The sequence below is a fragment of the Silene latifolia genome, chromosome 5 (assembly GCF_048544455.1).
Source record: "Silene latifolia isolate original U9 population chromosome 5, ASM4854445v1, whole genome shotgun sequence".
NCBI classification, from domain to species: Eukaryota; Viridiplantae; Streptophyta; class Magnoliopsida; order Caryophyllales; family Caryophyllaceae; genus Silene; species Silene latifolia.
The window spans coordinates 18052180-18078918 of NC_133530.1; the positions used below are offsets into that span (position 1 = coordinate 18052180).

Genomic DNA, 26739 nt, shown 5'->3' on the forward strand with positions numbered 1-26739 from the left:
ACCATATAGTTTGTCATTGTTTACCTACTTAAATGTTGGTGTTACGGTGTTGGTATTTGGATATTTAAGATGCCTTGTATATATATTCACTACAAATAATGAGTGAACATGAAAGAAAAAGAAAAAGGCCTCCTTCACAAACTCACTACATTCAATCAAATGTCATAATGGATATTTAAATTTAGCTTTAATCATAATCTTAACAATCAATATATCATCCCTATGCTGTCAAAAAAAAAATATATCATCCGTATTACACATAAACCAAAGTTACTCGAACACAAACTCTTGCCTATTTAGATATGATATACTTTTTCAATAGTTTGTGCTAAGACAAACTCCGATTAGACTTTAAATTCATGGATCATAACCACTATAAATAGTCAATTATTATCGTTATTCACATAAGGTCAGTGAAGAAAGGTCAATAAACTTGAAACAACATAAAACATTAGAGAGAATTATATATTGTCCGATCGAACACTATTCGCCTTTTATCAATTCTGCCTATATTACTCTCGTATCCTCATTATTTTTGCTCCAAATTTATTTGTTTGTTTTAGATGCGCCATTAAAAAATTTCTCAAATATTCTACAATAAATGACCAAGAGCATGGGGCAAAGCCTAGAGTAAGAACAACGTGACAGTCAAAAGCGTCAACTTTTGATGTGCAGTTCGAAAACTTTGGTACATTCGATATAAATAACGAACTTGATTATAAATCGCTATGAAAAACTACAGTTTCATTTTATTTTAATTATATGGATTATAACGTAGTTGATCAGTCGCCTTCTTACGATGAACAAAAGCATATGGATCGCAGCTCAACCTCCATAGTGACCGCACTTGCTACTTTTTCCCTTACCAATCTGTCACACAAAGCATTAAAAGTCTAAAAAGAATAGAGTTTATCATTCATATAATGGCTCCGACTAAATACAAACACGTAAGAATCGTGAAAAAATACAAAGAACAAAGAAATTGTAGTTTGGATTTTGGAGACTAACTCAATCTCGGATTCCCGGTCTTCCCAATCGGTCGAAGCTCCAAAAATTGAACCTCGTATTTTAATCTTCATACATATGTCCTGCGATACTAACGAAAATATAGTGTTTCAAGTTAAATAAACAGATGTGATAACTTATTAGTCTTTGTTTTGCTTTAAAATTCATGTCATATATCATAAGGCCATAACAAATGCTCATACTGCCTAATATGATTATGAATGCTAGGGAATTTCACGTTTAATATAAAAATCTTAAAAGATGGATTTGTATTGAAACAATGAAATAACCTTGCAATGAACATTACCGCAGAGTCACACAGTCTTTTGATTAGTTGTTACCTTTATTTATAAAGAAACCACGTAAACACCACAATCATGCTGCAAATAGGGAAAAAACAAAAAAAAAAAATCATCAGTTAATACAATGCTATGATTAAATAAAAAAAATCATATTAAATTGACTTCTTAATGCATATAAAAAATAAAAATAAAAAAACAATAAAATGAAGTGGAATAATTATTTTTTTTGTTTGGCAATGAAGTCGAGTAGTTTTGTCGTAAGGGCATTGAGTATATATATACCGTACAATAGTGGAGGTATGATGTTTGAGTCATAATAGACTTCTTTTTCTAGTATATAAATATGAGACTTATAATGCACTAATGATCCTACTTATTGTCAATTTTGACGTTTATTATGCTTACAAACTCTATCTTTTAGTTTTATTTGAGTTTTTTTATTTAAATTACTCCCTCCAATTCGCTATAATGTTCCCTATTTCCCAAAACGGATTATTCAAGTAATGTTACCCTTTCCTTTTTTGGTAACTTTTTCTCTTATTTTATTCATTTCTCTCTCCTATAATCAAACCCCACACAACTCTTTTACTCCTATTTTATTACTTTTCTTAATATTTTGGCCCCACAACTCCTTATTTAACTCCTATTAATTCATCTCTCTCTCCTAACACCAACCCCACATTTGTCCTTTATTATTTTATAATCAACTTTCTTAAGTATTGTGCCATTCCCAAATGGGAACATTATGATGAATTGGAGGGAGTATATATTATCTTTTTTTAATGTATTCTGCAAAGTTTGGACACTCTGTAATCGCTCGAAAAAAGCTTCCTTTATTAATATAGATAGATATAGATATAGATACTTTAAGAGTTTTAGCATATTTTTCAGATTCTTAGCCAAACTCTAAAAAAATATACTCCGTACGTTACTCAACCATTGTAACTCAATTGTTATTTTGCTTGTACATGTCAAATCGTTTGGACTAAAGGAGTCATGAACTTGAAGAAATCTAAAATTGTTGTTACATACAATGCCTAGAGCACTTTGTAAGATTTCATTTGTAATCTTTTGAATCGTAATTTTTCTTGATCTGTTATTAAACTAAAAAAAAAGATATTTTTTCCCTAAATAGCATAGATGAAGTCAATAACATGACGACTTGGAGAAATAATGAGCAGGGTAGATCAAAAATACTACTCGGAGGTAATCAAACAAAATTACAATCATGAAATACTTTAAAGAGAAACAAATAAATCAAAAACCTTAATGTTATACTTCATCCGAGGTGCATCATTCGATTTGCGATGTAGTATATATCTCGAATATAATCACTCATTAAAAACTAAATGTATGATCCATATAAATAAGTTCAATCTTGAGAATTTTATACTAAATTCTAATTGTAATTACGTTATCTAACCAAACTGAAGCTCGCAATAAATTTATTAGGTCTGGAAGAACAATGATAGATACATGTATCATGGCCAATTAATTTAGGCTTAGGATAGTAGTATAAACTACTATAATAACTAAAGAATTTGGACCCTATGTACAAAAAAACTAAGAAAAATACTTACCAACGGAGCCACTGAAAATATCGGGTTTATTGTTCAAACCATTATGCTGGTAAAAAACTGTCCCTTTGCGATTGCTAGATCGTCCATAACTATAACTGTAAAACAACAAAGCATCGAATAGTATAACAGCAAAAACTACGAAATTGTTACGAAAAATAATATGCATTATCATATGCTATTTCTATACTGAGCATGCAATCAAAAAAAATTGTACAGTTAGAGTCTATCGACATTGCAAGGAAATATGAACAACAAAGCTAAAGAATAAAAGGGTACAAAAATTGCTCTCTTTTTTGTTATGCGTGCGTTATCAAGTCTTATTTGTATTACTATGTAAAGGTGTTTGAATCCTAGTAAAATTCTAGTGTTTATTATTGTTTATAAATTAAATACGTATTCTACATTTATACACTCGATTATCATTCGTAATTGAATGAATTTGTTCATTTAGTACAAATTGATTAAGGTTACCGATAGAGAGAATGAATTAAGTTTACTGTTTTTTACTTTAGGTAGACAAATGGAAACTAAGGGACAAAAAGTACTGTAAAATATCTATCGACCTACAATATTCGCTGCCTCGTCACTTTTCTAAGTTTTCTAAGGTTCTCTCTTTGAATCCTTGAGGATGATGAAGCATGGAGAGGAGCAACATCACTCATCCCTTGAGGTCGAGGGAGAGACGGGCGGCTCTAAGGGTAAAACCCCCATTATGGAAACTCCCTTTATTGGAAAGGTTGCTAGAGAGGCGCATCATGATGCAGGATTTGGTGGTGCATGTTAAGGATCTTCCTCAAATCTCTCCAACTAAGGAAGATATTATTTAGTTACTAATTTTAGTCCTAGTCAATATGTTAATTATCTTGTGTATATTATTAGATCTTATTCTTTCCTATATTCTTGTATATTTGTTATTATTGCTAACTTGTTCCTTAGGCTAGGTTTTAGTATATAAGCAATGTAATCTCTGTATTCGTTCAACACATCAATATACAATTTACATTCATCTTACGCCTTACTCTTATATGGTATCAATCGCCTTCGATCCTTCGACTTTGTAATCCTCGCTCATGGCACACAACACCCTCGTCGTCCCAAACGCCGCTGAAAACGCCACCCCCATCATCTTCGTCAACCTCTCCCAATGCAAAACCCTAACCACCACCAACTACACTCAATGGTCCTTCCAAATCCAGTCCTTCCTTGAAGGGCTCGACCTATTCACCTACCTTGATGGCACCCTAGCCTGCCCTCCCAAAACCGTCATCGTGGACAACAAGCCTACTGCCAATCCCGCCTATTCCACATGGGCTAGACAAGACCGTCTTCTCCTCGCCTCTCTTGTTGGAACCCTCGATGCCAACATAGCTCCCCTTGTCACTCGTTCCAAGTCCTCCCACGAGGCTTGGACCACACTTGCCTCTACCTTTGCCAACCCCTCACGGGGTCACATCCTCCAAATCAAAAATCGACTCGAAACCATCACAAAGAAACCCGACCAAACCGTTACTGACTATATGCATCAAATCAAAACATGTACCCTCGAACTCGCCCAACTCGGTAAACCCATGGACCCCGAGGACATCATCTCGAAGGTGCTCTGTGGCCTTGACTCGACGCACTATCGAGCCATCAAAGAAACGGTTGAAGCCCGAGATACCCCAATCACCTTCGATGCCCTTCACGAAAAGCTTATAAACCACGACTTACAGCACCCTCACACCACCTCTGCCTCCCCTCTTCCCACCTCCGTCTTTGCAGCTCAATACCGCTCCAACAATCCAACACGCTACCCTCCACGTGCCCCTCCCCAATCCCCTCCTCTGCTTCCTACCCCGTCCCCTGACACCTTGGTATGCCAGTACTGTGGCTACAAGGGTCATGCGTTCCTCAACTGTAGAAACTTTAGGAAAAACCATCCCACTGTCACAATCACTCCCTATGTCCGTCCCAATCGAACCAACACCCCACGTCCCCAAGCCCACACAGCCACGGCCACACCTTCCTCTCCCGAGTCTTGGCTTGTCGACAGTGGTGCTACACACCATCTCACTAATGACCTCTCCAATCTCGCTCTTCATGCCCCATACACAGGACCCGATGATGTTGTCATTGGAGATGGGACATCCTTACCCATCTCTAACATAGGTTCTTTCACTCTTCCTTCTTCCTCCTCCTCTCTTTATTTTCGCAATGTTTTACATGTTCCTTTAATTTCCCGCAATATTCTCTCTGTCTCCCAATTTTGTCTAGATAACAATGCCACAATTGAGTTCTCATCCTCTTCGTTTTCTTTTAAGGATATCACGACGGGCCGGATTCTTCTTCAAGGGCCACTTGACCGTGGCATCTACTCCTGGCACCCGTCCAAGCCGTCTGTCTTCACTGCTTCCTCAACTGAGTCTACTCTCCTGTGGCACCATAGATTAGGACATCCATCCAATAATGTTTTTTCTTTACTTAAGCAACAGTTTCATTTGCCTTATTCAATTTCTAGTTTCAACTATTGTAACTCCTGCAAGATTAATAAGTGCCACAAATTGCCCTTTGCTTCCTCATCGCTTATGTCCAATGCTCCTCTCGAACTTGTTTTTTCTGATGTATGGTCGTCTCCAGTTCACTCCCATGATAACTTTAAGTACTACGTAATTTTCGTTGACCACTTCACGAAATATATTTGGCTATATCCACTTCGCAAAAAGTCCGACACTTTCAATGTATTTCAACAGTTTCGTCTCCTTGTCGAAAAATACTTCCATAGACCTCTCCTCCAACTCTTCTCTGACAATGGTGAAGAGTACATTAAAATAACTCCCTCACTCTTACAAAACGGCATCTCACACCTCACCTCCCCTCCGCACACTCCCGAGCACAATGGTTATGCGGAACGTCGCCATCGCCATATTGTTGAAACGGGACTCTCTTTACTCACACATGCCCACCTTCCTACCGTTTTTTGGCCGCAAGCCTTTGCTACAGCTGTGTACCTCATTAATCGCTTACCTACACCCACTCTCCAAAACGACTCTCCTTACTCTCGCCTCCTTCAAACATCGCCTAACTACAATAAACTACGCACCTTTGGTTGCTTGTGCTATCCCTGGCTCAAGCCCTACGCTTCCCATAAACTTGACCCTAAGTCACTCCCATGTGTATTCCTTGGTTATTCCACTACACAAAGTGCCTACCTCTGCCTCGATCCCACTACTAATCGCATCTATACATCCCGTCATGTCACGTTCGTTGAGACTGAATTCCCCTATCCTCGCCTCACCTCCACATCCTCCCATGACCCGCCTCCCTCCAATGCTGACTGGTTCGAACCCCCAATAACCATACTCCCCACCTCAACCACTCCTCCTAACCCTCCTGCCACACCCACATCGAACCCTCCTGCCTCACCATCCCCTACCCCTCCTGCCACACCTACTCCTCCCACCTCTCCTCCCAGCACACACGACCCCCCCTTCTTCCTCTGCCCCCTCCTCTGACCCTGAACCCCCTGCCAATCAGCCACTCCAAAACCCCATCCCTCCCCCTGCCCGTGCTATTACACGTCTATGCAACAACATTCGCAAACCCAATCCCAAGTATGCTAAGCTTGCAATAACCACCAGCCCTCACTCCCTACCCACCACGGCCAAACAAGCCCTATTGTCCCCACATTGGCGTACTGCCATGCTCGAGGAATACAACACGCTACTCCGTAATAACACTTGGTCTCTTGTTCCATCTAAAGAAGCTCATAATATTGTAGGTTGCAAGTGGGTTTTGCGGGTTAAGTACAATCCGAATAACACCATTCAAAAGTACAAGGCTCGACTCGTTGCTAAAGGTTTCCACCAACAACACGGTATTGACTACTCGGACACCTTCAGTCCAGTTGTCAAACCCGTCACCATTCGTGTAACGCCCCGTAAATTTCGGACCGTTAATATATTTCGAAAATAATTAATTAATCAAGTAAAATTTGACAATAATGTATTTAAAGTAAAAATAATTCAAAGAAATATAATTTTATTATATTTTGAAGAAAAGTATTTATTTTGATGGTTTTGAAATGTTTAAAAATAGTTTAAACCGTGTATAATCTTTTATTTCGAAATAAGGGCGTATCGGGGGGAAAATGACAATTCGTTTGAACGTTGGGTAAACGAAATTGGAAATGGGTAGTATGAATACTCAATTTAATTGTAATCTCGTGTTTAAAAACTTTGGACTTGACGGAATTTGCGTTTGACTTACGGATTTAATTATTATCAAGACAAGTCAAACCCGACTCGTAAATCCCGACTAAAAATCCCGACTCCCTCCTTCCTTTCTCCCCTTACCCGGCTCCTTCCCCCCCCCCCCCCCTTCCTTTCTTTTTCTGAAATTTTTGATGTTCATCCTCTAAAAACCCAAAATCAAACACCATTTTCACATTCAAGCTTAAAATCGCCATAAATCCTTCGTTTCTTGTCCGTTTTTCGCGAAATTTACCTTTCCGGAATCCCCTCGCCACGATCTACGACTTAGTATGTTCTAATTTCAGTTTTCATTAAGTTATTTTAAGACCAAATTTCGGAATTTTCGGTTTATATGCTTATTATTGTGTTTTAATTGTTTATTTAGGTGAAGGATTGGAAGACGAGTTCGGGGACTCGTATATTGTAGAGGATAGCGGCTAGTGTCGTTAGGGTTTGGGTTTTCAAGGTGTTAATTGCTCTTTTTCTAGCTTAAGGTAACATATTTCGAGCTACTCGACGAATTATCGTCACATGTTTTTGATTTTTGTATGTTTGGTGATTTTTGTTGGTGTAGAAATTTTCACATGTTTAGAATGGTTGCATGCATGTCAACTGTTAGCTTAAATTATGCCTTTTGTTAGTTTAAATCATCAAAATTGACTTTGGGACGATTAATTAATGTTCAGACGGTCTTATAATGTATAAAAATGAAAAAAAAAAGAGGAGAAATGGTGCGGCAGCGGGCCCGGCAGCAGCCGGCAGGCCCACGGCAGCCCCGGCCGGTCTTGGGGTTGGCCCGGGTCGGTCCGTGCTTGTTTCGCGGGTTTTCGTACAATCTTGGTCTTTTCGGGCTAATTAATATTAGAATAGAATAAGTAACAAAAGGGTAGTAATTTGAATTGAATCATTCTAGTAATAAAAAAATATGTTAATGGTAAAATTGTGCTTATATTAATAGTTATCACATGTTAGGATAGTTTACAAAATGAATTTTATAGCGATAATTGTAATGTTTTGTTGATTGTCCGAAACACGAGCCTTAGTCCCTTTGATCGATGCGATGTCGATTAATTGAGTGATTGGTCGGCCGCAATTTGACCCGCACTGTCGCAGGTGGGGTTGCGGGTAAAAATTCGGTTGAATGATTTAGATAATCGGCCTTTTTCTTGTTTTAGGCCATTTATTATATCTCTATTTCACATGTGTAATTAGTTGAATTTAAATAGCTTCTTATTTAGTTAGTTGAATTTAAATAGCTTCTTATTTTGTAATAATGGCCCTAAATTCCCCTAAAGCCTTTAATATTGTTAAAATTGCTAGAATTGGAAGTTAGTATTGAATTCTTATTGAGGAACTGTTGGGAATGTATGCTGTAAATAGACATTTATATAGTCTTTCACATGATAGAATGTTAGCATTTAGGTTGGTAAGTAGGACTTTTGCCCTCTTAAGGTTAAGTGGGTTTCTTACTTGACTTGTGTGGTGAGTCTTGTGTGGTGTGGCCTAAAGTATTCAAGCTGGGACTAGCTGTGACTAGGTCCTAGGTGAGTATTTCGGCCTTCATCATAGATAGGTCTTTATAGTCTTTGACGAGTATATGTTCACTGCTTGATAGCCTTTGTGTTCCTGACTAGTGGATGTTTATCCAAGTTGGGGCATGACCTCAGGTACTAATTTTGATAGTATGGGGTCAGCTTAAGTACTAGCCAACCCTTCGGTGGTGTCCTTAGGGTACTCACTTCACTTGTTTTAAAAAAAGTTGTGGGTCTTGGGTGCGGTGGTGTGTATCCGCATGTCTAGGTCTCTGTGATTTTAGGCTAGGGTTGTGTTGTCTCTTGGCCATGTTTTCTTAATAGTAACCGCTGAGCCAAGATACCGGTTCGATTACCTTCCCTACCTCGTGGTATAGACTCGAGTTACAAAGTGATTATTGACGGTGCTAAGAACTTATGCTTGTCTTTGTTATATTGCCCTTTCTTGTATGGTGATTTTATGAACTATAATAGGTGAGATGTAAGCGGTTCGCTGATTGATAAAGTTTGGATTCCTATTTGAGTGATATGATTCACATGATAGATTAGTGGTCAGTTTAGGGGTCATAGGTCAGAATTACATGATAATTACATTGTTTATCATATTGCTTACATGTTTTACTACATGTTACATTAATTTTGACGATTCGTGGCTGGGAGGACTCGAAGTTACTCCCCACTGAATTGTGGCTTTCGTGTTTGTATAAAATGCGATTGACAGGTTGTTGATGCTTAGTTGGGGTCACAGACGGCTAGTGAGCAAGGAACTTTGGACCTAGTTTTGGCTATTTTATTAGTCAACCTTTTACACTTTTGGTTTGTATATAATTTGAAGGGACATATGTCTCCCTTTCTATTTTTGCTTTGTATCCTTATATTTCCGCGTCTTTAGTTATATATGTAAGTTAGTTTATCAGCTGTTGCAGGGTTATGACACTCTTCTTGAGTTGGAATGGTTGTGAATGGTTTAGTTAGAAAATTTTTGAAATTGCAGGTTTTTGACTAGTTGAACCATTTACAAACATATCCTACCAGTTTTTCCGTAGAAATTACGCATTTAAGTAATTTGATAACGCTATTTTTTTAAGGGTGTCACAGTTGGTATCAGAGCCTATTGCTCCCGATGCACGTTTGTGCACCCCACTTAGAATCACTTGACCTTTGAATAATAAACTTGAGAGAAGGGTAGGATGGGTAGAATTAGGATTTTATGTGGTAGTCTGATTGTGATTGCTAATTGATAGGTACTAATTAATTTTCTTCTTTTTAAGATGGCTCCGCCAAGGAGAGACATTGATGATGCTATCTTATTAGTTCTTACTCAAATTCTCCAAAATCAACAAAATCAACAGAATCAGCAAACTCCTCTTCCTCCGCCTGCTGAGGGTACTCCTGGCACCTATACTTGGGTGGCTAATCAGCTGACCCGAATCAACACTCCCACTTATGGTGGAGAGATTGATCCAGCTGCTCTTACAGGGTGGTTTAGGGAGTTGGAGAAAAGCTTTACTTTATATGATGTCAAGGAGGAACATAAAGTGAAGCTAGCCTCTCATTTCCTAGTACGAGAAGCAGACCGGTGGTGGTCCATGACTGGGCCTACCGTGTCAGCTGAACCAGGATTTGATTGGGTACGTTTCAAGGAGTTAGTGGAGGCCCGTTTCTATCCTCAAGAGCTGAAGCAGCAAAAGTTGAAGGGATTCATGGAGTTGAAGCAAGGAAGCCTTCCAGTTCAGACCTTCACTGATAAGTTCAATGAGTTGGCTCATTATGCCACTAGGTTAGTGAAGGATGACAATGAAAAAGCCTTCTTCTATCTTAAAAAGCTCTCTCCTAAGATCAAAAGTATGGTCCGTCGGGATTCTACTAGCTTTGTTTCCATTTATAATGATGCTCTATGGGCCGAGAATTCATTGAAAGAGATTGAAAATGAAGCTCGTGCAACTAGTTCTAGTCTTGGCAAGAGGCCTTTATATCCCTCTTCTAGGCCCTTTACTCCTTCACCTGAGTTCATTTCATCTCCCTCGACCCAAACAAGAGGAGATTTTTTTCTAATGTTCAAGCTAACCGGGGCGGTCAATCTTCAGCTGTTAGTGATAATAAAGGTATTAGAGACCGATTGTGCTATAACTGCAAGAAACCAGCACACCCTGGTAAATGCTTCATTGACCCTATCATATGCTTTACTTGTAACAAACCGGGTCACAAGGCTAATGTTTGCCCGGAGAGGAAGGTGATGGCTCCTACCACTCCTGTCGTCCCAGTGAGGCCTGTGAGGCCGAAGGGTCGTATCTTTGTTATGAGCCGAGCTGAAGCTGAGGCACATCCTGATATCATTACCGGTACATTTTCTATTTTTGATGCTCCTTGTTTGGTACTATTTGATACGGGTGCCTCTTTATCTTTTATTTCAATAAAACTTTCCAACAAATTATCACTTGAATCATCACAAGAAGAAAGCACATCTATATCTTTACCCTCTGGTGATGTCTTTCCTGCTCAAAAATCTATCCGGAATTTCCTATTTCTATTGTGGGATCTATATTTCCAGCAAATCTTTTCCAATTTCCACTTGAAGAATTTGATGTCATTTTGGGCATGGATTGGTTACATACTCATCATGCTCGATTTGAATGTCGAGACCAGAAAATAATTCTTACAAACCCTTCAGGTCACCGTGTGTCTTATCAAATGGTTAAAAGACAAACCGGTACTAAACTAATTTCTGCTATGAAGTTTGTCAATGCAATGAAAAAGGGTCATCAAGCCTTTTTGTGTATGGTGACTTCTTCTGATTCTTCTTCTCTGCCTCCTAAAGAGAACATTCCTGTAGTATGTGAATTTCCCGATGTTTTTCCGATGAGCTACGGAATTCCTCCGAAAGGGAAGTTGAATTTGTTATTGATCTTATTCCTGGTACCGGCCCTATTGCTAAAGCTCCTTATAGGCTGGCACCGTCTGAAATGAAAGAGCTGAAGACTCAGCTGGATGACTTGATTGCCAAAGGTTTTATTCGACCTAGCTTTTCACCTTGGGGTGCTCCTGTTCTCTTTGTAAGAAAGAAGGATGGATCTATGCGATTATGCATAGATTATCGTGAGCTTAACCGAGTTACTATCAAGAATAAATATCCTCTTCCTAGAATTGATGATCTTTTCGATCAGCTCCGTGGTGCTTCTACTTTTTCTAAAATTGATCTTCGTTCGGGCTATCATCAAATTCCGGTCAGAAGTGATATTTCTAAAAGCGCCTTGATACGAGATATGGTCATTTCGAGTTTACGGTGATGCCATTCGGTTTGACCAATGCTCTGTTTGTATTCATGGATCGGATGAACCGTACTTTTAGAGAACACCTCGACAAGTGCGTTGTGGTGTTCATTGATGACATCTTGATCTATTCTAAATCTGAAGAAGAACATGTCCAACACCTTCGTGCTATTTTGGAGATTTTGCGCCGTGAAAAATGGTATGCTAAATTCTCTAAATGTGAATTACAGTTACCTAAAGTGACCTTCCTTGGGCATGTCATTTCAAAAGAGGGTGTTATGGTTGATCCTGCCAAAATTGAAGCCGTTGTTGATTGGAAAAGTCCAACCAATGTTTTGGAAATCCGTAGTCTCCTAGGCTTGGCGGGTTACTATCGGCGATTTGTGAAGGATTTTTCAAAGATTGCTAGGCCGATGACTCAGTTGTTGAAGAAAGAGTCTAAGTTTGTGTGGTCTGAAGAATGTGAAAATGCCTTCCAGGAATTGAAAAAGAGGTTGACTACCGCTCCGGTGTTGACCTTACCTGAAGAAGGAGTGGACTTTGATGTTTACTGTGATGCTTCTAAGCATGGTTTAGGTTGTGTCTTGATGCAAAAGGGAAAGTCATTGCTTATGCCTCTCGACAGCTTAGAGTTCATGAAGTTAACTACCCGACTCATGATCTTGAATTAGCTGCGGTAGTACATGCTTTGAAGATTTGGAGACACTACCTCATTGGAGTCCATTGCAACATCTATACCGACCACAAGAGCCTGAAATATCTCTTTACCCAAAAAGAGTTGAACATGAGACAAAGGAGATGGTTAGAATTGGTGAATGACTATGATGCCAACCTAATATATCATGAAGGAAAAACTAATGTGGTGGCTGATGCTCTTAGCAGAAAATCCTGTCATTCCTTGAATTCTTTTCGGGAATTACCTCCTGAACTTGCTTTAGAACTTCAAAAATTGGGACTAAGCCTTGTAAAAAGGGGCTCTCATCATCTTGATGCCATGTCAGCTGAACCTGACTTCCACCGTGAGATCCGTACTTGCCTTCCTAATGATCCTACTTTCATATCCATTCGAGCTAAAATTCAACTTGGGCAAGCTAAGGATTGTAAGATTGATGATGATGGGTATCTCCGTTATCATGGTAGAATCTATGTTCCGAGTGCAGCTGATTTGAGAAAAAGAGTTCTTGATGAAGCACACCTTTCTCCTTACTCCATTCATCCGGGGGGTACCAAAATGTACAAAGATTTGAGATTACAATTCTGGTGGCCTAGGATGAAAATTGAAGTTATGGAGTATGTCAGTAAATGCCTCACCTGTCAGAAAGTAAAGATTGAGCATCAAAAGCCCGGGGGTTTACTTCAACCCTTGGATGTTCCTCTTTGGAAATGGGAGTCTATTTCCATGGACTTTGTGATGGCCTTACCCAGGACTTCCACTGGGAAGAATGCTATTTGGGTGGTTGTGGACCGATTGACTAAATGTGCTCGGTTTATTCCCATCAAAGAAACCTGGAGTTTAGAAGTTCTAGCTCGTACCTATGTGGATGAGATAGTGCGCTATCATGGGGTTCCTAAAGATATAGTTTCAGATCGGGATCCTCGATTTTGTTCTCGTTTCTGGACTGCATTACAGGAGGCCTTGGGTAGTAAACTATTAATGAGCACTACTTTTCACGCCGCCACTGACGGTCAAACTGAGAGAACAATTCAAACCTTAGAGGATCTTCTTCGTGCATGTGCCTTAGATTTCCAAACTTCTTGGGAGAAATGTTTACCTTTGGTTGAATTCTCTTACAACAACAGCTATCAAGCCTCCATTAAAATGGCACCATATGAGGCTCTGTATGGTAGAAAATGTCGTACTCCTGTCTGTTGGGATCAAACCCAAAATGTTCCAATGTTAGGCCCTGATTTGGTGACCGAGTCCATTGAACAAGTTAAGATCGTTTCTGGAGCGGATGAAAGCCGCTCAGGACCGTCAAAAATCATATGCTGATGTCCGTCGTCGACCACTTTCCATTGAGGTTGATGATCAAGTATTCCTTAAAGTGTCACCTATGAAAGGGGTGAAACGGCTTGGCGTTAAAGGGAAGCTGAGCCCTAAATATATTGGACCTTTTCAGGTGATTGAAAAGATTGGTCCTGTTGCTTACCGTTTAGAATTGCCCCCAAATCTGAGCAAGGTTCATAATGTCTTCCATGTTTCTCAGTTGAGGAAGTACATTAGTGACCCTAGCCATATAATCCAAGAAGAGATTCTTGAATTGGAGCCTAACTTGGTGGTTGTAGAAAGGCCAATTCGGATTCTTGAAAAAGCCAACAAGCAACTTAGGAGCAAAGTTGTACCTTTAGTCCGTATTCTTTGGCGTTGCGGAAATGTCGAAGAAGAGACTTGGGAGACTGAAGCTTCTATGTTAGCCAAATATCCTGAGTTATTCTTGTAAGGTATTCCTTTTCTTACTCTTTTTCCGAGTTTCTAAGCCTTGTATAATCATATTTAGTAAAGATAGTATTCTTACTATAGAATTTTAAACTAAAAGTTTGAAAATGCTTTTATGATTTTCAATGGTTTTAACATTAGTGAATGTTAAATCTCGTTGTTGGTGACGTCCCAATAATGGGTTTTCTCATTTATTGGTGTAGAAATATTTTTATATCTTGATATGATTATGGATGTTCTTGTCTGATCAACAAGAGTATCACCGTTTCATTGAAAAGATACCTATATTCTCTTATATCTATAATTTCTTCTTCTAAGTTTCGAGGGCGAAACTTTTTAAAATGAGGGGTGATTGTAACGCCCCGTAAATTTCGGACCGTTAATATATTTCGAAAATAATTAATTAATCAAGTAAAATTTGACAATAATGTATTTAAAGTAAAAATAATTCAAAGAAATATAATTTTATTATATTTTGAAGAAAAATATTTATTTTGATGGTTTTGAAATGTTTAAAAATAGTTTAAACCGTGTAAAATCTTTTATTTCGAAATAAGGGCGTATCGGGGGAAAATGACAATTCGTTTGAACGTTGGGTAAACGAAATTGGAAATGGGTAGTATGAATACTCAATTTTATTGTAATCTCATGTTTAAAAACTTTGGACTTGACGGAATTTGCGTTTGACTTACGGATTTAATTATTATCAAGACAAGTCAAACCCGACTCGTAAATCCCGACTAAAAATCCCGACTAAAAATCCCGACTCCCTCCTTCCTTTCTCCCCTTACCCGGCTCCTTCCCCCCCCCCCCTTTCCTTTCTTTTTCTGAAATTTTTGGTGTTCATCCTCTAAAAACCCAAAATCAAACACCATTTTCACATTCAAGCTTAAAATCGCCATAAATCCTTCGTTTCTTGTCCGTTTTTCGCGAAATTTATCTTTCCGGAATCCCCTCGCCACGATCTACGACTTAGTATGTTCTAATTTCAGTTTTCATTAAGTTATTTTAAGACCAAATTTCGGAATTTTCGGTTTATATGCTTATTATTGTGTTTTAATTGTTTATTTAGGTGAAGGATTGGAAGACGAGTTCGGGGACTCGTATATTGTAGAGGATAGCGGCTAGTGTCGTTAGGGTTTGGGTTTTCAAGGTGTTAATTGCTCTTTTTCTAGCTTAAGGTAACATATTTCGAGCTACTCGACGAATTATCGTCACATGTTTTTGATTTTTGTATGTTTGGTGATTTTTGTTGGTGTAGAAATTTTCACATGTTTAGAATGGTTGCATGCATGTCAACTGTTAGCTTAAATTATGCCTTTTGTTAGTTTAAATCATCAAAATTGACTTTGGGACGATTAATTAATGTTCAGACGGTCTTATAATGTATAAAAATGAAAAAAAAAAGAGGAGAAATGGTGCGGCAGCGGGCCCGGCAGCAGCCGGCAGGCCCACGGCAGCCCCGGCCGGTCTTGGGGTTGGCCCGGGTCGGTCCGTGCTTGTTTCGCGGGTTTTCGTACAATCTTGGTCTTTTCGGGCTAATTAATATTAGAATAGAATAAGTAACAAAAGGGTAGTAATTTGAATTGAATCATTCTAGTAATAAAAAAATATGTTAATGGTAAAATTGTGCTTATATTAATAGTTATCACATGTTAGGATAGTTTACAAAATGAATTTTATAGCGATAATTGTAATGTTTTGTTGATTGTGCCGAAACCTGAGCCTTAGTCCCTTTGACTGATGCGATGTCAGTTAATTGAGTGATTGGTCACCGCAATTTGACCGTGCACTGCCGCAGTGGGGTTGCGGGCGGGTAAAAATTCGGTTGAATGATTTAGATAATCGGCCTTTTTCTTGTTTTAGGCCATTTATTATATCTCTATTTCACATGTGTAATTAGTTGAATTTAAATAGCTTCTTATTTAGTTAGTTGAATTTAAATAGCTTCTTATTTTGTAGTAATGGCCCTAGATTCCCCTAAAGCCTTTAATATTGTTAAAATTGCTAGAATTGGAAGTTAGTATTGAATTCTTATTGAGGAACTGTTGGGATTGTATGCTGTAAATAGACATTTATATAGCCTTTCACATGATAGAATGTTATCATTTAGGTTGGTAAGTAGGACTTTTGCCCTCTTAAGGTTAAGTGGGTGTCTTACTTGACTTGTGTGGTGAGTCTTGTGTGGTGTGGGCTAAAGTATTCAAGCTGGGACTAGCTGTGACTAGGTCCTAGGTGAGTATTTCGGCCTTCATCATAGATAGGTATTTATAGTCTTTGACGAGTATATGTTCACTGCTTGATAGCCTTTGTGTTCCTGACTAGTGGATGTTTATCCAAGTTGGGGCATGACCTCAGGTACTAATTTTGATAGTATGGGGTCAGCTTAAGTACTAGCCAACCCTTCGGTGGTGTCCTTAGGGTACTCACTTCACTTGTTTTAAAAAAAGTTGTGGGTCTTGGGTGCGGTGGTGTGTATCCGCATGTCTAGGTCTGCGCAGATTTTAGGCTAGGGTTGTGTTGTCTCTTGGCCATGTTTTCTTAATAGTAACCGCTGAGCCAAGATACCGGTTCGATTACCTTCCCTACCTCGTGGTATAGACTCGAGTTACAAAGTGACTATTGACGGTGCTAAGAACTTATGCCTGTCTTTGTTATATTGTCCTTTCTTGTATGGTGATTTTATGAACTGTAATAGGTGAGATGTAAGCGATTTGAGTTGATAAAGTTTGGATTCCTATTTGAGTGATATGATTCACATGATAGATTAGTGGTCAGTTTAGGGGTCATAGGTCAGAATTACATGATAATTACATTGTTTATCATATTGCTTACATGTTTTACTACATGTTACATTAATTTTGACGATTCGTGGCTGGGAGGACTCGAAGTTACTCCCCACTGAATTGTGGCTTTCGTGTTTGTATAAAATGCGATTGACAGGTTGTTGATGCTTAGTTGGGGTCACAGACGGCTAGTGAGCAAGGAACCTTTGACCTAGTTTTGGCTATTTTATTAGTCAACCTTTTACACTTTTGGTTTGTATATAATTTGAAGGGACATATGTCTCCCTTTCTATTTTTGGTTTGTATCCTTATATTTCCGCGTCTTTAGTTATATATGTAAGTTAGTTTATCAGCTGTTGCAGGGTTATGACACTCTTCTTGAGTTGGAATGGTTGTGAATGGTTTAGTTAGAAAATTTTTGAAATTGCAGGTTTTTGACTAGTTGAACCATTTACAAACATATCCTACCAGTTTTTCCGTAGAAATTACGCATTTAAGTAATTAGATAACGCTATTTTTTAAAGGGTGTCACAATTCGTCTCATTCTTTCTCTTGCTCTCGCTCACAATTGGTCTCTTCGTCAATTGGACATCAACAATGCCTTCTTGCAAGGCAAGCTCCATGAAACGGTATATATGGCTCAACCACCCGGTTTTATCGATGACAATAATCCCACTCATGTCTGCCGTCTCCAAAAAGCAATCTATGGTCTCAAACAGGCTCCCCGTGCGTGGTACAATGAACTGAAGAACTACCTCATTGGCTTCGGTTTTTGTGCCTCTCTTGCTGACCCTTCACTCTTCATTTACAAACAACGGTCTCAACTCCTTTATGCCCTCGTCTATCTTGATGACATTCTTATCACAGGTCCGTCTAGTTCGCTCCTTTCGTCTTTTGTCACTCAGTTTGCTACTCGGTTTTCTCTTAAAGACCTTAGCTCTCTTTCCTATTTTCTTGGTGTTGAAGTCACTCCCAACTCTGCTGGTTTACATCTCTCCCAAACTAAGTACATCCATGATCTTCTTCATCATCACAATATGCTCGATTGCAAACCGTCAAACACTCCCATGCTCTCACACCCCCCCTTAACGGCTACTGATACGAACCAACCGTGTGACACTAAACTCTATCGCTCGGTTGTTGGCAGTCTCCAATATCTCTCTCTCACTCGCCCTGACGTCTCTTACTCCGTCAACAAACTTTCTCAATTCATGCAACATCCTCAACTAGCTCATTGGTCCGCTCTCAAAAGGCTGCTTCGTTATTTACATGGCACGATGCACCTCGGTCTCCAGCTGCATCGACACACTCCTCTCCAACTTTATGCCTTCAGTGATGCTGACTGGGGTGGTGACAAGGATCGTTTTGTCTCCACCACTGGTTATATTGTCTACCTGGGTCGCAACCCCATCGCTTGGGCCTCAAAGAAACAAAAGTCCCTTGCACTTTCTTCGACTGAGGCTGAGTTCCGTGCAGTGGCAAGTGCTACCTCTGAGATTTTATGGATTCGGTCACTCCTTACTGAACTCGAGTTCACGTTTACCACTCCCCCTGCTGTGTATTGTGATCATCTAAGTGCTACTCATTACGCCGCAAATCCCGTGTTTCATTCCCGTATGAAGCATGTGGCTCTTGCTTTCCATTTTGTGCGAGAACAGGTACAGGCTGGTACTCTACGCGTTGCTCACATTAGTGGTAATGATCAGTTAGCCGATGCTCTCACTAAGCCGCTGCCTCGTCCCCGGTTCGAATTTCTAATATCCAAGATCGGCCTATCCGATGGACAGTCCGTCTTGCGGGGGAATGTTAAGGATCTTCCTCAAATCTCTCCAACTAAGGAAGATATTATTTAGTTGCTAATTTTAGTCCTAGTCAATATGTTAATTATCTTGTGTATATTATTAGATCTTATTCTTTCCTATATTCTTGTATATTTGTTATTATTGCTAACTTGTTCCTTAGGCTAGGTTTTAGTATATAAGCAATGTAATCTCTGTATTCGTTCAACACATCAATATACAATTTACATTCATCTTACGCCTTACTCTTATAGTGCATCCGTCAGCCGGGGAATTGGCATCATTGATTTTGTTACAAGGTTAATCACTCTTGCAACTGTTCTTGCTTCCACAATCGCTATGGGAACCACTAATCAAACGCTCCCTTTCTTCACTCAGTTCTTCCAGTTTCAGGCTAGATATTATGATCTTCCTACTTTCACGTAAGTCATTTACACAGTACTAAGTTGTTAGAGCTGGTAGCCAGTCGAATTACTCTTTGTCCCGTTCTCACATTAAATTCGATATGCTACTGTCATTTGCAGACTTCGTGATAGTTAATGCTGTAGCAGCAACTTATGTTGTCCTATCCATGCCTTTCTCCATAGTCACTATTGTCAGGCCACTGGCCAAGGCACCAAGACTTATCCTAATTACTTTTGACCCGGTAAGATTCAACCTTTTTCTACAATACTGCTCACCAAAATTAAGTAGCCTTCCTCGAGAGGAGAACGTTGACCAACAATATTTTGTGATGCAGATTGCAGCGACTTTAACGACATTAGCTGCTGCTGCTGCTGCAGCAGCAGCAATAGTATACTTAGCACACAAAGGAAACACCAACACAAACTGGATTGCAATTTGCCAACAATTTGGGAATTTTTGCCAGAAGTCTAGTGGAGCTGTGGTCGCATCCTTTGTTACTGCTGTTTTGTTCATGCTTCTGATTATTCTTTCTGGCGTAGCTCTCAAGGCTCATTAGCATAGACTTCTCGAAACAATTGTTACTTTGGTCATGTTTTCAGTTTGTGTTCACGACATGTGGTTTCTAAGCCTTGTTAATTAATTGTATTGTGTGTAAGCCGCGAGTAGCTAGCTGCCGTTTTGATTGGACATACTTGTACATGGCGACTCTTTTAAAGGAAAAGCAAAGCTTTTAATGTATGATGACTGATGAGTTGCTAATTCGATCTTCTTTTACATCTTGTATTTGATGGAGGACATGAGAAGTGAGAGCAAAGGACTGCAAGTCTGCAACTAGATGGCAGCCCTTAACAGTTGCGGATCTTGAAATAAATAGTAAGAGGGGCCAAGACTTGAACAGGTAATCTCGTAGAAAATATTTACACTCACCCAGCGAGATAAGGGGAGCCAAGTGATAATACATTCATTGAAATATACTGTTATAACAGAAGCAAGAAAGAACTGATAAAAACAATAAAGAGACAAACGCACAGATTTACGTGGTTCACTAACGGTGTGTTAGCTACGTCCACAGGGCAGAAGGGAGAGAGTTTTATTGATATGTGAGGAGTTTTCAGATTACAGATTCAGACGGTATGATAAGCATAACTACTAGGTAGAGGCTTAGAGAGTTTATATAATACTCTCTAAGACCTAATACAGAATGACCTAATAAAGGCCCAAGACAGACCTAGCCCAATAACAGATACGGATACCGTCGCATAGTTATACGAAGCGGCGGTTAGCAGAATCAAGGCACAAACCCAACAAATCTCCACCTTGACTTGAATTCTCTCACAAACAAACAGATGTACCAGATGCATTCCCATAAATTCCAGATGTACCAGAAAGCTCTTCTCCCTTCCCCCTCAGATATTGCCCCCAAGAGGGCAATTACAGACTGCGGATATTTAGCAAGTCCAAACAATGTTGGAACTTGCTATGCGGAACTGGCTTAGTGAACATGTCAGCTGGGTTATCAGCAGTACCCACTTTGTTCACCTTAATCCTCTTCTCATTTCTCAGAAAGTGATATCTCACATCTATATGCTTAGTCCTCTCATGATGGACTTGATCTTTAGCCAAGCATATTGCACTAAGACTGTCACAGAATACAATAGCTTGCTCCTGATGTAGACCCAAATCACTGACCAGTCCTTTTAACCAGATTCCCTCTTTAGCTGCTGCGGTCAACGCCATATACTCTGCTTCAGTAGTAGACAAAGTAACTGTAGGCTGCAATGTAGCCTTCCAACTGACGACTGAACCACCAAGAGTGAAAACATAACCAGTCATTGATCGTCTCGTAAACATCTCCGCATAATCGAATCGAGTACCCCGACACAAGGCCCTCTCTATCACCTCCATAAATGAGACCAACATCAGATGTACCCTTAAGGTACCGAAAAATTCTCTTCACAGCTTGCCAATGCTCTTTACCTGGATCACCCATAAACCGGCTCACCACACTGACTGACTGTGCTAAATCAGGTCTAGTGCAGACCATAGCATACATCAAACTACCCACTGCACTAGAGTACGGAACTCGGGACATGTACTCCCTTTCTTCAGCTGACTTGGGTGAGAAAGTAACAGACAGATGTGCATTCGATGCACTAGGAGTATCTATGGATTTGGCAGTAGACATGCCAAACCTTGCTAGCACCTTATGAATATAGCCTTTCTGAGATAAGAAAAGCTTCTTCTTGCTTCTATCCCTGTAGATCTCCATTCCCAGAAATTTTCTTGCTGCACCCAAATCTTTCATCTCAAATTCAGCACTGAGAAGACCCTTCAATTTCTGAACATCAGACTTGCTCTCTGCAGCTATCAACATATCGTCTACATATAGGATCAGATAATAGTCTTAATAACTACTGTTGCAATTTTGGTTCTGGTCGTTGTGTGTCACCACCTCCCACATATCCCAGAAAGTATCATGGTACGTCGTCCTTCACTGAAGACTCATTCTTCAGCTTGTTTAATAAACACAACAATCATACGGACTCCTAGTGTAGCCAATCTCCAACATGTAGCTGTCAAACCTTTTATACCACTGCCTCGGAGACTGTTTTAGCCCATATAAGGACTTCTTCAGCTTGCAAACATAGTCTTCTTTACCCGGAATCTGGAAACCGTCTGGCTGAGTCATGTATATCTCTTCTTCCAACTCTCCATGTAGGAAAGCTGTCTTCACATCTAGTTGTTCGAGTTCTAAATCCTGATGTGCAACTATTGCTAGCAACACACTGATGGAAGTATGTCTGACCACTGGCGAAAAAATTTCATTGTAGTCTACCCCCTCTTTCTGACTGAACCCACGAGCTACCAATCGAGCTTTATACCTTATACCCTCAGCAGAAGTCTCTCCCTCTTTCTTCTTGAAGACCCATTTACAAGTAACAATCTTCCTCCCTTGAGGCTTCTTAGATAATTCCTGTGTCGATTCTTTTGAAGGGACTTCATCTCATCTCCCATGGCAAGCAAGCCATTGGGCAAATTCGTAACATGTTCTTTGCTTCTTTGAAAGTGGATGGCTCATGTAAGTCGGGATCCACCTCCTCAAGCAACTGAAGTGCATAACCCACCATATCTTCAAAACCAAGTCTATTCGGAGGCTTCCCAAAATTAGGCCTGATTGACCGTTCACGGGCCAAACTCGCGATTCGGGCTGGTAATGAAGAATCGATGGAACAGATTCGGATTCTGGTTGTAGTGGTTGATCTTCTTCCGTGGTACACTCTCATCAAGAGTGTCTTCTGCTCCACCTGTTTATCAACACTACTACTACTATCCGACAACATATAAGACTTCACAAAGAGGATTAACCATAGAATTTTCATCAAAGACAACATTTCTACTCAAAATAACCCTACCCTCAGATGGAGACCAGATACGGTATCCCTTGACACCATCCCCATAGCCCATGAATACTCCCTTTTTAGCTCGTGGCTCAAGCTTACCTTCACTAACATGATAATAAGCAGTACTACCAAAAGCTCTTAAAATAGAATAGTCGCAGACTTACGGACCATATCTCAAATGGAGTTTTGAGATTCGGACTCGTGTGAGGTCCCCGATTTATCAGATAGCATCTTTGTACTAACGCTTCTACCAGAATCTTCTTGTTAGTCCAAAGATTAGAGAGCATGCACCTTGCCCTCTCCGAAGTGTCGGTTCATTCGCTCGCTACACCATTTTGCTTTGAGGTGTATCTCGGACCGTACGATGTCTAGCAATCCCTTCATTCTTGCGTAACTCGTCGAACTCGTAACAACAAAACTCTAGGCCGTTATCGGTTCGCGCCTCTTGACCTTCTTCCAGTTTGATTCTCCATTAATGCCTTCCACTTGCTTAAAGTGAGTGAAGGCTTCGTTTTTGTGCTTCATCAAATAAATCCAAGTCTTCCTGGAATAATCATCAATGATTGACACAAAATACCTGTGACCTCCCAAAGACTCCACCTTAGAAGGACCCCAACAATCAGAATGGATGTAATCAAGTGTGGCCTTGGTCCTATGCACTGCTTTAGGAAACTTGCTGCGATGTAGCTTCCCAAAAACACAATGCTCACAGAAATCCAGATTCTTGACCTTGTGACCACACAGAAGATCTTCTTTTGACAGAGTCTGCATCCCCCTTTCACTCATATGACCAAGTCTCATATGTCACAACTTAGTCAAATCTTCTTTATCAACATCTGAGGATGCAACAAAGCAAATAACCCCGAGAGTAGATCCTCGAAGATAATATAGAGTACCATGCTTGATACCCCTCGTAACCACATTCGAACCTTTGCGGACGTTCGAACTCCACCTACACCTTGAAAGTCGAAACCCATGTCTAACATGCTTAAGGAGATCAGATTCTTTGTCATCAGTGGAACATGTCTAACTTCGTTCAATGTACAGAATTTACCATCATGTGTCCTTACCCTGACTAAGCCGATTCCAACTATCCTGCAAACAGCACTGTTGGCCATAGAAATAGTGCCTCCATCTACCTGTTTATAAGTTGTAAACCACTCTCTGCGCGGACATATATGGTAAGATGCTCCAGAATCTAGAATCCACACATCAGTGTGATGCGTGACCCTATCCGTAACAGGCAGCATAATCATCTTCCTCGGAATCGCATTTGCTACACCCAGAGATAAGCACCGGACTTGTTCCATTTTATCTTTCTTGGGACAATCGAATTTCCAATGCCCCTTCCCTTTACAGTAGTTATAGACATCACTAGGTTTAGGACCCTTAGAAACATAAGAACCAGAATTACCAGAAGTACCAGAAGTACCAGCAGAATTAGAAGAACCCGAATAAGAAGGCTTCTTATACTTTTTCTTCCCCGAATTTCCCTGTCCATAACCCCCACCGGCCGCTAACCTGCAGCACTCGATTGTTATCAATACTGTACCAGCCGCCTTATGGCGCAGTTCTCTAGTGTGAAGAGACGACCTAACATCTTCTAGAGTAACAGTATCTTTACCCACAATAAAAGACTGTACAAAATTCTCATACGATAACGGTAAAGAAACTAACAGAATTAATGCGGCATCCTCATCTTCTACCTTAACATCAATATTACGTAATTCTAGTAAAATTGTGTTTAACTGATCTAAATGATCTCGAAGAGGCATACCTTCCTGCATTCTCAGACTAAATAGACGTTGCTTCAGAAGCAACTTATTGGTCAAAGACTTGGTCATATAAAGACTCTCAAGCTTTTTCCACAGACCGGTTGCGGTTGTTTCCTCCGCGACTTCAGTGATGATATCATCAGCAAGACACAACATAATCGTTGAATGTGCCTTCTCCTCCAGATGGCCATCTCGGCGGTGTGCAATGGGCAAAGATAAAGCTTGCGATTGCGCTTTCCGTCTTCTTATCCGAAAGCGGCGCCCACAACCCTTGCTGCTTTAACAGAGCCCGCATCTTGATCTGCCACAGACTAAAACTATTCCTCCCGGTAAAGCGATCGATCTTTATGTTCATCGCTGGTCAGGAACCCGAAAGCTCTGATACCAGTTTGTTATAACAGAAGCAAGAAAGAACTGATAAAAACAATAAAGAGACAAACGCACAGATTTACGTGGTTCACTAACGGTGTGTTAGCTACATCCACAGGCGTAGGGAGAGAGTTTTATTGATATGTGAGGAGTTTTTGATTCTGATTCGAGACGGTATGATAAGCATAACTACTAGGTAGAGGCTTAGAGAGTTTATATAATACTCTCTAAGACCTAATACAGAATGACCTAATAAAGGCCCAAGACAGACCTAGCCCAATAACAGATACGGATACCGTCGCATAGTTATACGAAGCGGCGGTTAGCAGAATCAAGGCACAAACCCAACATATACAAAAACTTAAATTGTTAAGGTCCAAAAAATGGAAATCGATGACACGACTCTAGACAAGTACATGACCTACTGAATACAAAATAGAAATTGTCATGTCCAACAGCAGCTCAATACCATATTACTCCGTTCTACTTAGTCGCAATTCAGTTATAACGCTTGTCCATAAAACTAAGGAGCAAATTCACAAATAATTCACAGGTAAGAGGATTTTACTACTCTGCTAATAACATAAAACAATCATATTACACCTTGAATTAATTCAAGCTGACACCCTTTTACATAATCTAATACACAATTTTAAACAACAAACCCGTGCAATTTGCACGGGTTTAAAACTACTTATCTATAAATACTATTAAAAGGCTAGACATTAAACGCCACATAGAGAAATGTGACATGACAACAATTAATTATGACGTGGTAAAATATAGTCCACGTGGAAGTACTAGCATAATTAATGGTAAAAAACTAATTTTAGATAATTTTAATTTCATAGGATAATTTTTAAATCACTCTCATGCAAAGTGGATTTAATAATAATAATAATAATCTATAAATATAATTAAAAAGTAAGCTAAACTATCAACCATCAACTATATGTCTTATTTTAATTTCATAAGATAATTTTTAAACCACTGTCATGCAAACCTTTTACATTACATTTCTCATTGCTCCATATTTATGTATGTAAAATCAATAATTCTATAATCTAAATACAAAATCTATATATCTAACTTAAAGGCATGCTAAATTACCTATCATAATCTACATGTCATATCTATACAATAATATAAATAGGCTACCTTGAGCATATGTATAAGACATGCGACATCGTAGAATCACTAAGAAAATTTCATTTGATAATGTGTGACTAATTAATAATATTCATTCATAGAATTAAGATAGAATACTTATTATCACGTTTATGACCCCTTATTCATTTCTAACTCTTCATTTTCTCTTTAACTCTTCCTTTTTCTTTTTGATGATTCCTTTCTCCCCCTAAAATTTAACTCCTTATTTGATGCTAAGTTAATATAAGTAAAGTCTTTAAAATAAGCACTTTTATTTTTTATCCTCTTTTTGTAAGCTTTTGGCATATTAATATGTTATTGAAACTTTCCATTGCATATAATTTTTATTAATCATTTGCATTTGCGGAAAAAAAATAAAGTTATATGATACATAAGATTTGTGTTTTATTTGATATTGTTTAAATAACTTTTATTGATGTCAATTTGTATTTCTCACCTTGTTTTATTTTAGCAGATGGAATGATACAATTTTCTTATTATTGCAAAGCTGGATTGTGCAGTTAATTACGTTATACATAAGGTATGTTCTACGAGTTTTGTTTGTGTAATTTATATAAGCTTATTGTAAAATGCACAGTTTTTTGTAATTTATCCACTAATATCGCTTTGTGGTAGATTTATTTTATACTATCTTTATGTAAACCCTCTTACAAGATTAATTGAATTATCGTTAGATATAT

The 26739-nt window shown here is 39.2% G+C and overlaps 1 long non-coding RNA gene and 1 pseudogene across 1 annotated transcript; one reads left to right on the forward strand and one right to left on the reverse strand.

Annotated features, from left to right (window-relative positions):
• Positions 1–511: 511 nt before the first annotated feature.
• On the reverse strand, positions 512–1525 carry LOC141655955 (uncharacterized). Its single transcript, XR_012548266.1, has 3 exons — positions 1347–1525; positions 1009–1096; positions 512–870 (listed from the first exon to the last, which is right to left on the reverse strand). It is a non-coding gene; the product is annotated as an uncharacterized LOC141655955 (long non-coding RNA).
• Positions 1526–3518: 1993 nt separating this feature from the next.
• Positions 3519–19900, forward strand: LOC141654944 (casparian strip membrane protein 1-like; annotated as a pseudogene).
• The last annotated feature ends 6839 nt before the right edge of the window (positions 19901–26739 follow it).